This window comes from Arvicanthis niloticus, chromosome 7 (genome assembly GCF_011762505.2).
Source record: "Arvicanthis niloticus isolate mArvNil1 chromosome 7, mArvNil1.pat.X, whole genome shotgun sequence".
Taxonomy (NCBI): Eukaryota; Metazoa; Chordata; class Mammalia; order Rodentia; family Muridae; genus Arvicanthis; species Arvicanthis niloticus.
Window position 1 is genome coordinate 29,382,667 of NC_047664.1, and position 14,052 is coordinate 29,396,718.

The window sequence follows — 14,052 nt, forward strand, 5'->3', positions numbered from 1 at the left end:
GCCAGTGTATCTCCAACTGTTCGATCTCTTGGAGCTCAACACAGAGATAAAGAGTAGTTGGGTGGACCTAGAGAATTAGATGCTTATGACATCATTGAGAATGACATTTTTTAATACAAATCTTTTTTATTGGATATTTTATTTACTTACATTTTATAAACAAGACTGAGCCTGTCTTAGGTTGTTCTGACAAGAATGCCTTCTTTACACATCATGAAATATGCATTATCGAAAGCAATGCACTTCTGTCTTAGGTTGGTAAGGCTCTGTGCAGAATCTTACCCGACCTTGGCTTGTCAATCTGTTAATTTAATAACTCTGTCTAGGGGTCCATTTTCAGGTTCAAGCCATGTACTTTGGCTGCCATCATGTTGATGTTAAAGACAAGCTTTAACATGATGGGCAGGAATAAAAGTGAGAATGACATTTCTTTTTTAAAGACAAACATCTACTTTGGCTCTGAACACATACCTCCTTATCCCTTCCCAGAAGCCAAAGTACCCAACTACTTCCAGGCTTCCTTTGGTAACTGGTAATACCCTAATGCTTCTCATTGGAGTTCAAATGTACCCCAGGCACCCAGTCTGTATCCTGGATCTGACAGGGACTGCTGTGCATTCTGCAATATCATCTAAAGACTGAGCCTCCATTTCTCAATGACTCATTCAGCAAGCCCCCAAATGCAAGGGTTTCTTTTCCCTCAGAGCTCAACAGGACAGTCTTTAGTGGTGCAGAATTTTTGGTGGCAAGAGCTGGTCATGTTTTATCCATAGTTAGAAAATAGAAGACTGATTCTAGGTGTTCAGCCAGTTGTCTTCCTTTTATGCATTCTACAGGCCAACCAAGGGGAATGGAACCATCCACTTTTAAGGTGGATTTTTCCACCCCAATCTTTCTAATCAAGTTAAACCCTTATAAGCATGCCCAGATATTAACATCTAATCTAGATAAACACAGAAATTTGTCTTGGAGGTGATTTTAGATCCTGTCAAGCTGACAATCAACATTAACTATCACATTAGACTTTAAGTTTCTTAGCCCTTATCAGTCTCTGTATGCACAAAGGTGATACTGTGTGCTTGCAAATCTTATTTTGGTGGAAGGGACTGGATTATGTATTGGTTACTTTTGAATTGCTGTGATAAAACATCATGACCAAGGCAACTTATAGAAGAAAGAGTTTATTGGGAGTTACTTACAGTTCCAGAGGGTTAGAATCCATGATGGTGACTTGAAGATATGGTGGCAGGAATACAAGCTGAGAACTGGCATGGTGATCCTAAAGCACAAAGCAGAGAGTGAGCTCCAAATGGTGTAAGGCTTTGAAACTTCAAAGCCCACTCCCCAGTGACATACTTTTTCTAGCACAGCCACATCTTATAGGCTCACCAAAAACAGTGCTACCACCTGGGGAACAAGTTTTCAAGACTATGGAGGACATTTCATTAAAACTATCACAGAATGCAAAACAAGAAAGCAGCTAGGCAGGCCAACATTATGCTGGAGAAGACAGCACATCTATGGGCTATCCAACTGCTACTTCTTGTATCCACTTAGGTTGGATTGAACCCTACAGTCTAGAAGTCAGAAAGAATTGTTACCTCCAGAATATGAAGTGGGTGGTTATATTATCTGAAGATTGCACAACAATATTTGTCACACCAATGCTTTCCTAATATGTAGGTGATATAGACATCTCAGTTGGGTCTGTGTCCTTTCCTTTGCTCCTGAAGATGCTTCTTGCGATGTTAGAAAAGTCAATGCAGTTTTGCTGTAATGTTTGTACCTAGAGTATCCTTCTCTAGATATCCTCACTCATGGACAGACTGACATGCACTGAGAAGCCTCAGAGACATGCAGGAGCCATAAGTATTGGTTGATTTTGCACTGTTGTGACCAAAAATACCTGAAACAAGGAGGAAAAGGCTTCTTTGGGTTCATGATTTCAGGGTGTCTCAGTCCATCATCATCAGAAATGCAGAGAGAACAATGAAAGCATGTAATAGTGGCTGTTCCCATTGTGGCAGTTCAGGTAACAGGTTTTCAACCTTCAAAAGCCTGTTTCTAGTGACTTATTTCTTCCAGCTATTCTGCCTCTCCTAAAGACCCCACAGTCACCCAAAATAGTAACAGCTAAAACATGAACCTGTGAGAGACATTTTAAATTCAAATTCTAACCCTACATGAGTGCTCTGGTCCCAAGTGAGCCCCACTTCAGCCATCCCAGCCTAGTTAGCAGACAGTGCAGGAAGAAGCCATCTAGGAAGAAATTTTCCAGTTATGTCATCCCTGTCTTCCTAGCAGAGATTTGTCATCATAAAGAGCAAAGAGTCTGCCCTGGGCCCTGTCTGATTCCTAATCCATGAATTCATAACTATAATGAAGTGATTATATTATGCTACCATGTTTCTGGTGATTCATTAAAAAGCAAGAGCAAATGGAGCCAAGATCCTTTTTCTGCTTCATGACAACCTAGACGTTTTAAAAAGACACTCCTTGGTTTTTGTTTGTTTGTTTTGTTTTGTTTTGTTTTTCTGAAGTCTCTAGGTATTCATTTGTGGCCACATGAATTTGGAGTATGAAGTGCCTGATTTGGGAACTCATCTTGCACTCAAGACATATGTCATGGCTGCTGAACATGAGCAGGTAACATCACTTTCGCGATTTCCAGAGGAGACAAGAGCTCTGGGATACTGAGGAATGAAGAAGGATGAAAGTCCTATCTCTCACTTATGTGGAGCCATTGCTGTTTGGAGGATCTAAGTTAGCTATTTTTAAAGCCTTTAAGAGTTTGTAGAAGCCCATCAGATTTTGGCAAACTAAGTCAGCATCTGCTGAGAGAGCAAGAGAAGCCAGGAAGGCATAGGGGAGCTGGACCCTGATTCATGCGGGCATATCTGGGGTCTGTAGTTCTCCTAAGCTACTTAGTGCAAGCTCCATCTCAACTTCTACAACTAGAATTCATATAGGTAAATGCTAAAACATATCAAAGACAATGCAAGGTTAAATGTCAAAAAGGCTTATTTATATATACATGGCTACAAGAAACCTGACTGTGGAATAAGATTAGACCTCAGTGCATGTCAGGCTGGGATTCTTTCTACACGAGCACATTCTTGTAGCTGTATAGTTAATACATGATGCCATGATACAACTTGGCATGTCCACAGAGCTTTATGCTTGGCCATAAACAGAAGCCCAAGGTTTTCAAAGCCTCCAGGAGCAAATGTGTACAGAAACTCACTTGAACAGCACCTGTCCTCAACACAGGAGCCCAAGAGACTGCAATAATAGCCTGGACTCTACCAGTAGTTGCTATTCTGATGGGTTCTCATGACCCAACTTGGCCTCTGGAGGAAACAGCTGGAGATTTAGGGTGGGGTTTGAGTAGGCAAATGAGAATCTTTTCCTGAGAAAAGATTGAGCTGAGCACTGAGGAGGCTTGGGGTCGGTCCCCAGAGCCTGCAGGAGCAAGTTAATTGTTGTGCAGAGCTGCATGCTCTAATGCAGAAAAATGATGCTTCTGCAGACGAAAGCTGGAAAATATCTCAGGGCCTGAGAATGGAGATGAAAGAAAAAAACAAAGAAGCTATGACAGCTATGGGATGTAGCCATCACTGTTCCTGCTAGCTGTCTACTTCTAGAGGCCACCTGGGTTTGACAAGTACCTGCTGCCCTATGGAACTTCTTATTCTTGTGCGTGTGCCTCTTTCCCTAAGATGTCCATATATAAACACTCAGAAACATGTATAGGCTGGGTTGTTGTGTCCTTCAAGAATGTGCCAACGTTATTTCACCATCAACAGGAGTGTGGTGGAGAGAAGGAGCGTCTACTGAGAGAACACAATTGTCATGTCTGAAAGTCCAGCAATGACTACTTATATAAATTATTTGGTTTTTATTTGGTTTTGAATGATTGGGATCAAACTCAGGGCCTTACACAAACCAGGCAAATGCTCTATCACTGAGTACTTTAAAAAAAAAAAAAAAAAAAAAAAAAAAAAACCCAACCCTGCAACCTTTAGAAAAAGAATTCCCACATTCAGATATTAGTAATCCTTTCTATGTCACTGCCCAGGGAGGTCTGATCAGTTTAAATAACTTACACAGTCAAGCAGATCCCTCTAATGCTGCCTACCCTGATTTTTTTCCTACATGGAAATTTTTTTGAAGCATGGTTCACTATCTACCAGGCTACTCCATATGAAAGACAGGAAGAACATCCAGATACCTACAAGCAGGAAGTAGCAAGATTAGCTCATCACCCAAGGTACACTTGAAATAGGTTTAAAATGATTGCAGCCAGGCCGCTCAAGAGGTGTTCTTGGCCAGAATTAGAGGAGGTAGAGACAGATATGTTGAATGTAGATGAGATACGACACTACTGACAACCTGACATGTGCCAGGCATTGGACTTGGGCTCTGTCATTCCCTTCAAACCGTCACAACACCCTTGTCAGATAGGTAGTACAATAATATCAGCCTTACTACTTATCTAAGATGAGTGGCAGAAGGTGACCCTACATCTGCTTGCTTTATGGCAGGCTGTCTTAGGGCAGGCTGCCCCAATGTGAGCTACACCAGTTCTAGCTGGATACCCATAGGGCTCCACTCCTGGGATTGGTAAAAAGCAGAAACTGCTGAAAATTCTTTCTCCCTACACAAATGAGATCATACTTCCTGAGTGCATATGAAGAAAACAAGTGAGTCCTTCTGCATTTGATGATTACCCCATGCAAGTGTTCCATCCCTGAAGTTGCCCCTCTCTCCCTCCATCCTCCTTCTCATGGGCCACACTTAGGCATAACCCACCCTAAAACGGCCCTTAACTCCTTCTTCATTGATGTTCTTGTGTTTTCTCTTCTGGATTATGTAGCAGCTTGAATATGTCAACCACAAATGCTGGAAGGTTATAGAGGTCAAATGTCTTTATTCAAATCACAAAGGGAAGCAGATCAAAATTCCAGGTCATCAAAGCTGTTTCCTTCTTCCATGACTTTTTATCAGGACTTACACTAGTAGGTACTGCCCATATTTAGGCAGAAAATATGGTTAAGAAAATCACTCATAAACACCCAGCAGCCTGAATTTTAGTTGATTTCAGATGTAGCCAGTTGATGACCAAGATTAGCCATCATAGCTGGTTATAAAATTCAGATCCTTCTCCCAGAAACACTCTAAACCAGAATCTTGAAAGAAACGTAGGAAGATATGGCAGCTTTGCTGCGCCATGAGGATTTACCATATGCTAGAACATCTAGACCAGAGATTGCTATAAAACCAAAACCAGTGGATGGAAGGAGGTCCAATTCTCTGACCCAGAGAAGTAAACCTTCCACTTACACCCCAGGGTGGGCATGGCAGGAAGCAGCCATAAGCATGATGGAAATGTGATAGTTGATGCTGGATTTAGGACTCACCCAATATGCAAGCTGGGAGTAAAGGTTTGGCAGGGTTTCTCTACCAGCTTTGTCCCATACCCAAACACAGCAGCCTCAGTGCCATGGTTCCACATCACTTCTGCTTTCAGATTCCTTCCAAATTGTACTTTTGACCAAACCTAGTCCAGAGCTACTCAAGGAGAGATTCTGGAAAATTCTCAGCTTAACTCTGTGTACAAGGAACAATCCAACACAATTGTATACAGGGGTTCAGGTATCAGCAAATTGCATTTGAAAGATATAGCCTGTCTGTCAACTCTGATGTCAATCAAATTCTTTTGGGGAATTACCAATAGATGAAGCTAAGGTGGAAACTAAGCATACTATACCACAAGCACACATACACACACACATGCACACACACACACTTGCACACGCATTGACAAATGCCAGTGCAGGACACATAAGTCTGTATAGTTTTTTTTTTTTTTGTCTCCTTATCCATGGAACAAATGCTGTAGTTCACAATCCCAACACTGCTAGGATACCTGGTTTTGTTTTTACTTATTTTGGTTTTGGTTTTGTTTTGTTCTGCTGCCCTCAGAGTTCAGAAATTCCATTAATTTTCTTCCCATGTGCTACCTATAAAATGTCTATCCAAGTTTGTATAGCACCTTGTCCCTGAGGCTCTCCCTGACCACAGCTACCTACACATCTTCTTTATTTCAGTAATGCACTTTAGACAGATCACCATGCTATTACTCCCTAGTGACTTAATGCTTTCTCTAGGCAACTCTTCCACCTATCCTCCATTTCCCTCGGAATGAGTCCACCATACTCATCTCTACACATGTAACACACATGATAGAGATGATAACACTCTACAATTAATATAGATGAATGAGTAATTTCCAAGTAATGTTTTATGTGCCTTTTAAAGTCTTAATTTTAATGTCATTCAATTTCTTGGAGTTGGTGAAACTGACACCTTGGAGGAGGCAGTAGGAGTGATGACCAGGGACTGGAGACTGTAATCAGACTTTCCACTCCACCTACTATTCCTTGGGTCAAGATTGGGTGGTTGCTGATCAAGCCACATACCCAGACCAGAAAGAGTCAACCCCATGATTAAAATCTCCTTCTGCAATGTTCCCCATCCTCCACTGCAAAGGGAAACCTCTGGCTGGTTTCTATAAAGGCTGTCTGTGTTTGCTTCCCAGACAGCTCCTGCTCACTGAAGGATGTGAAGAAAGCGGCAGGAAACACCTCATGGAATTTCCTAGTTTCTCAAGGAAAGTGTCCCCTTTGTTGGCCAGACCATAAGAGAGAGTTCACAAGGAGCAAAAACAGGCTTTACGAGTAACTTCCAAATCAAACAAAACAGAAAAGGGAATGCACTTTTTACAGCTTCCAGTTGACAAAACCTTGGGAATGTTAGCAACTACAGCATAAGTTAGATTTTATATTAACCTTACAAAAGCCCACACTCAAAGCAGTGAAGGCCACGGAAATTAATCTCTTCTTGTATCTGTATGAGAAAATACAGCTTTGCTAATCTCACCCTTCCCAGTTCCTTTTTCAGAATTATAGACAAAAAAATTAAGTAAAAGATAAAATAAAACTCTGCCTGGTATAGGATGCCCAGAAGTGAGCCCTGTTTTCTTACAGAATTAGACTTAACTTGCTTAATATAACAAAGAAAATAATTTTAAAATGACTTTTAAGGACAAAGGATTTATGAGACATTTTTCTTTGGTTCTGTGGTGTTTTAGGCCTTAGAGACATTTATTAACCACAAAGACAACTATGGAGCCAAATGGCTAAGGAATAAAGTCTGTGATTATTAGGAAGAATTTTAAGTGCTGGGTCTTTTACTTGCTTCTTCTCTTACTTCTTCTTTCATGCTTTGTTTTTCAGCTGAGTGAAAACATAAAAAGTTCACTTGCTTTGCATGTATACCAAACTATGCTTTTATCAAAACACTATTAGGGAAGCTGGAATGGTAGTAACAATTCTCAGCTATTTGAGAGGCCTAGGAAAAAATAATCACTTAAAGCCAAGTGTTTGAAACCAGCTTGGGCAACATAGTGAGATTCTGTCTCAAGAAAAACAAAAAACAAAACAAAACAAAAAAAACAAAAAACAAAACAAGAAAAATCTCACAAGCACTTTTGAGGTACAAGATCCACACACCAACAAGAGTCCCTTCAATTAAATTCTCAGGATATTACATCACACAGTAAGCTTGTATCCTTCATTTTCTTCATACTCAATCATTTACAATGTCTCATTGTACTTGTTGGTATAACTCTTAATAATCTATGGTTTCAGGAGCCTTCAGCACACAATGAATAGATCAGCCAGATGAAAAAACATTCAGAGTTAAACCACGTTGTATACTAAATAGATCAACTAGGCATTTATAAAATACCTGATTCCGCTGCAGCAGAATCCACATTCTTTTTAGCAGTGGATGACCAACATTTTCAAAGACAGACATTTTAGAGCACAAAATGCTTGTCAATATTAAAAAAAAAAAACAGAATTCAGGATCTCTTTTATAATAATCAAATTAAACTATAATCATTGAACTTTAAAAATACAAATACACAGAAGTTAAATATGGTCTTAAATGAGCAATGGGTCTATTTAAGAAGTCTTGAAACAAATGAAAACTGGAATCTGATATGCTAAAATCTATGGAATTAAAAGTAGAACTAAGGGGAATGTGAATAATAACAAATCAGAGAAGGGGTGGTCAAATAAGCAACTAAAGGTATAATTTAAAGAACTTAAAAAGCAAAACCAAACAAAACTCAAAATTAGTAGGATAGAAATAACAAAGAGTAGAAAAGAAAAAAATGAGATACTAAAAATTTACAATAACAAAAAGTAGAAAAGAAAAAATTAAATACTAAAAATTTACAAAGTAACTAAGAAACAAACATTCCTTGAAAAGAAAAAGAAAGTGGCTGGGACAGACACCTAGCAGGTCTGCTCCAGTGTCTTCACCATATCCTGAACCTTCCTAGAGCAGCAGTTAAGAACCCTCCCCCACAACCCTAAGCCCCAGAGCTGCAACCCACCCAAACCCAGCCCCTCTGGAAAACCACTCCCCTTCTGCCCCTCCCTTGCTCCTTTTGGCTGAGACAGACACCTATCTATCTGTTGGGGTGGTCGGCTCCTGTGAAGATACCATATCCTGAACCATCTTAGAGCAGTGGTTCTACCACTACTACTACTAGTAGTGAGAACTACTGCACTCAGAGCAGCAGGATTTCAGGATTCCTCTTTGAGTCCCAGGAGGTCTTCCCACCCAGAAGCTCAAGATTACAAGATCACAGAGACATCTGGACTCTGAGGAGTTCTGACACAAGCAAGATAACTGGAAAGACAGTCTCCAGTCAGAAACAGTGAGTGCAGGTAGCACCAGAGATAACCAGATGCCAAAAGGCAAGTGCAAGAATATAAGTAACAGAAACCATTGTTACCTGGCATCATCAGAACCCAATTCTCCCACCATAGCAAGTCCTGGACATCCCATCGCACTGAAAAAGCAGGATTCAGATTTAAAATCACTCCTCATGAGGATGATAGAGGACTTTAAGGAGGACATAAACAACTCCCTTAAAGAAATACAGGAGAACACAGGCAAATAGGTAGAAACCCTCAAAGAGGAAACACAAAAAAACCTTAAAGAATTACAAGAGAACACAACAAAAGACGTGATAGAATTAAACAAAACTATCCAGGACATAAAAATGGAAGTAGAAACAATAAAGAAATCTTAAAGGGAGACTACCCTGGAGATAGAAAACCTAGGAAAGAAATCAGGAGTCATAGATACAAGCATCACCAACAGAATACAAGAGACAGAAGGGAGAATCTCATGTGCAGAAGATACCATAGAAAACATTGACACAACTATCAAAGAAAATGCAAAATGCAAAAAGCTCCTAACCCAAAACATCCAGGAAATCCAGGACACAATGAGAAGACCAAACCTAAGGATAATAGGTATAGATGAGAGTGAAGATTCACAACTTAAAGGGCCAGTAAACATCTTCAACAAAATTATAGAGGAAAAAGTTCTTAACCTAAAAAAAGAGATGCTCATGGACATGAAAGAAGCCTACAGAAGTCCAAATAGACTAGACCAGAAAAGAAATTCTTCCCGTCACATAATAATCAAAACATTAAATGCATCAAACAACAACAAAAAAAAAAACTACTAAAAGCAGTAAGGGAAAAAGGTCAAGTAACATAGAAAGGCAGACCTATAAGAATTACACCAGACTTCTCACCAGAAAGATCCTGGACTGATATAATACAGACCCTAAGAGAATACAAATGCCAGCCCAGACTACTACACCCAGCAAAACTCTCAATCACCATAAATGGAGAAACCAAGCTATTCCATGACATAACTAAATTTACACAATATCTTCCCACATTCCAGCCCTACAAAGAATAATAGCTGAAAAACTCCAACACAAGGAGAAAACTACCACATAGAAAAAGCAAGAAAGTAATCTTCAAACAAACACAAAAGAAAGTAGCTACACAAACATAATTGCACCTCTAATAACTAAAATAAAAGAAAGAAACAATCACTTTTGGTTAATATCTCTTAACATCAATGGACTCAATTCCCCAATAAAAAGACATAGACTAACAGACTGGATACATAAACAGGACCCAGAATTTTACTACATACAGAAAACGTACCTCAGTGGCAAAGTCAGATGTAGGAGGAGCTAAGGTGGGAGGAGTAAGGAGAGGAAGAGGAGGAGAAGGAAGAGGAGGAGCTATGAGAGAGATGAGAGAGAGAGACAGAGACAGAGAGAGAGAGAGACAGAGAGAGAGAGAGACAGAGAGAGAGAGAGAGAGAGAAACATGGAGGCGGATTTTCACATGTCTCCTGCAGTCAAAGGTAGTTGGTATATCTAGGTTGTATTGGGTTACACCTCTGATTGAGTGGAAATCTTGTTAGTGATAATTACCAAATAAGCCTTTGGATAACCTAAGCATTAGAGTGTCATTTGTACTGAGCCCACATGTTTGGCGGGATGGTCTGGGCAATGCCCAGCCTTGCAGAGACAGTGTAGAAGATTAGCAGAGCCATCTCCCACACTGGCATCTCGTGGGTGGCAGGGCTGGTGTTTCTGGCTGGCTGTTTCCAGCTGCTGTGTGTACTTGGCCTCTGGCCACTGAATACTTCAGTGGCTGAGCTAGGCAGAGCCACCACAGCTTGACCAGCGGGGTTTTTAATTTCTCCCACAACAGACAGATACTACCTCAGAGTAAAGAGCTAGAAAACAATTTTCCAAGCAAAGGGTTCCAAGAAACAAGCTGGAGTAGCCATTCTAATTTCGAATAAAATCAACTTTTAACCAAAAGATATCAAAAAAGATAAGGAAGGACACTTCATACTCGCCAAAGGAAAAATCTACTAAGATGAACTCTCAATACTGAACATCTGTGCTCCAAATGCAAGGGCACCCACATTCATAAAAGAAATTTTTTACTAAAACTCAAAGCACACATTGCACCTCACACAATAATAGTGGGGGATTTCAATACCCCACTTACAGCAATAGGCAGATCATGGAAACAGAAACTAAACAGAGACACAGTGAAATTAACAAAAGTTATGAATCAAATGAATTTAATGGATATCTATAGATCATTTCATCCTAAAGCAAAAGAATATACCTTTTTCTCAGCACCTCATGGTACCTTCTCCAAAATAGACCATATAATTGGTCACAAAGCAGACCTCGACAGATACAAAAATATTTAAATAATCGCTTGCATCTTATCATATCACCATGGACTAAAGCTGGTCTTCAATATTAACAAAAACGATGTAAAGCCCACATACATGTGGAAACTGAACAACAATGACTCAATGATGACTTGGTCAAGGAAGAAATAAAAAAAGAAATTAAAGACTTTTTAGAATTTAATGAAAATGAAGGCTTGTCATACCAAAACATATGGGACACAATGAAAGCAGTGCTAAGAAGCTCTAAGTGCCTACAAAAAGAAACTGGAGAGAGCATACACTAGCAACTTGACAACACACCTGAAAGCTCTAGAACAAAAAGAAGCAAATACACCCAAGAGGAGTAGAAGGCAGGAAATAATCAAACTCAGGGCTGAAATCAACCAAGTAGAAACAAAAAGAACTATACAAAGTATCAACAAGACCAGGAGCTGGTTCTTTGAGAAAATCAAAAAGATATGATAACCAGACTAACCAGAGGGCACAGAAACAGTATCCAAATTAATAAAATCAGAACTGAAAAGGGAGACATAACAAAAGAAACTGAGGAAATTCAAAAAAATCATCAGATCCTACTACAAAAGCTTATACTCAACAAAACTGGAAAATCTGGGTGAAATGAACAATGTTTTAGACAGATACCAGGTACCAAAGTTAAATCAGGAGCATCTAAACAGTCCCATAACCCCTAAAGAAATAGCAGCAGTCACTAAAAGTCTTCCCACGAAAAAAAGCCCAGGACCAGATGGTTTTAGTGCAGAATTCGATCAGACCTTCAAGGAAGACCTAATACCAATTCTCTTCAAACTATTCTACAGAATAGAAACAGAAGGAACACTACCCAATTCATTCTATGAAGCCACAATCATGCTCACACCTAAACCTCACAAAGACCCAACGAAGAAAGAGAACTTCAGACCAATCTCCCTTATGAATATCAATGCAAAAATACTCAAAAAAATTCTTGAAAACCGAATCCAAGAACACATCAAAACAGTCATCCATCATGATCAAGTAGGCTTTGTCCCAGGAATGCAGGGATGGTTCAATATTCGTAAATCGATCAATGTAATTCACTATATAAACAAACTCAAAGGGAAAAAAACACATGATCATCTCACTATATGCTGAGAAAGCATTTGAAAAACTTCAACATCCCTTCATGTTAAATGTCTTGGAAAGATCAGTAATTCAAGGCCCATACCTAAACATAGTAAAAGCCATATACAGCAAACCAGTAGCCAACATCAAACTAAATGGAGAGAAACTTGAAGCAATCCCACTAAAATCAGGGACTAGACAAGGCTGCCCACTCTCTCCCTACCTATTCAATATTGTACTGGAAATCCTAGCTAGAGCAATTAGAAAACAAAAAGAAGTCAAAGGGATACAATTAGAAAAGGAAGAAGTCAAAAGTATCACTATTTGCAGATGATATGATAGTATACTTAAGTGACCCCAAAACTTCCACCAGAGAACTACTAAATCTGATTTAAAAAAAAAAAAAAAAAGAAAGAAACTTCAGCAAAGTGGCTGGTTATAAAATCAACTCAAATCAATAGCCTTCCTCTACTCAAAGGGTAAAAAGGCTGAGAAAGAAATTAGGGAAATGACACCCTTCACAATAGTCACAAATAATATAAAATACCTTGGTGTGAATCTAACCAAGCAAGTGAAAGATCTGTATGACAAGAACTTCAAATCTCTGAAGAAAGAAATTGAGGAATATCTCAAAAGATCTTCCATCCTCATGGATTGGCAGAATTAATGTAGTAAAAATGTTCATCTTACCGAAAGCAATCTACAGATTCAATGCAATCCCCATTAAAAATCCTAACTCAATTCTTCACAGAGTTAGAAAGAAAAATTCTCAAATTTATTTGGAATAACAGAAAACCCAGGATAGCAAAAACTATTCTCTACAATAAAAGAACTTCTGGAGGGGCTACCATCCCTAATCTCAAGCTGTACTACAGAGCAATAGTGATAAAAACTGCATGGTATTGGTACAGAGACAGGCAGGTAGATCAATGGAATAGAATTGAAGATCCAGAAATGAACCCACACACCTATGGTCACTTGATCTTTGACAAAGAAGCTAAAACCATCCCGTGGGAAAAGGACAGCATTTTCAACAAATGGTGCTGGTTGAACTGGAGGACAACATGGAGAAGAATGCAAATCATTCCATTCTTATCTCCTTGTACAAAGCTCAAGTCCAAGTGGATAAAGGACCTTCACATAAAACCAGATACACTGAAACTAACAGAAGAGAAGGTGGGGAAGAAGCTCAAATACTTGAGCACCAGAGAAAAGTTCCTGAACAAAACATAAATGGATTATGCTCTAAGATCAAAAATTGGCAAATGGGACCTCATAAAATTTCGAAGTTTCTGTAAGGCAAAGGACACTGTCAATAGGACAAAATGGCAACCAACAGATTGGGAAGAGATCTTTACCAATCCTACATCTGATAAAGGGCTAATATCGAATACAAAGAACTCAAGAAATTTAAACTCCAGACAACCAAACAACCCTACTAAAAATGAATAAAATTTTCATCAAAGAATTCTCAACTGAGGAAACTCGAATGGCTGAAAAGCACCTAAAGAAATGTACAGCATCCTTAGTCATCAGGGAAATGCAAATCAAAACAACCCTGATATTCCACCTCACACCAGTCAGAATGGTTAAGATCAAAAACTCAGGTGATAGTAGATGCTGGTGAGGATGTGGAGAAAGAGGAACACTCCTCCATTGTTGGTGGGATTGTAAGATGGTACAACCACTCTGGAAATCAGTCTGGCGGTTCCTCAGAAAATTGGACATAGCATTACCTGAGGACCCAAATATACCATTCCTGGGCATATACTCATAAGATGC

General features: G+C 39.4%; 1 long non-coding RNA gene across 2 annotated transcripts in view; it reads right to left on the bottom strand.

Moving 5' to 3' along the window:
* Positions 1–1,192: 1,192 nt before the first annotated feature.
* The window catches only part of LOC143442954 (uncharacterized), a 49,615-nt gene continuing 36,755 nt past the window's right edge, over positions 1,193–14,052 (bottom strand). For both annotated transcript variants that reach the window (XR_013111579.1, XR_013111578.1), the window contains 2 exons: positions 1,602–1,906; positions 1,193–1,279 (listed from right to left, as the gene is read on the bottom strand). This is a non-coding gene — a long non-coding RNA (uncharacterized LOC143442954). The remainder of the gene's footprint in view (positions 1,280–1,601; positions 1,907–14,052) is intronic.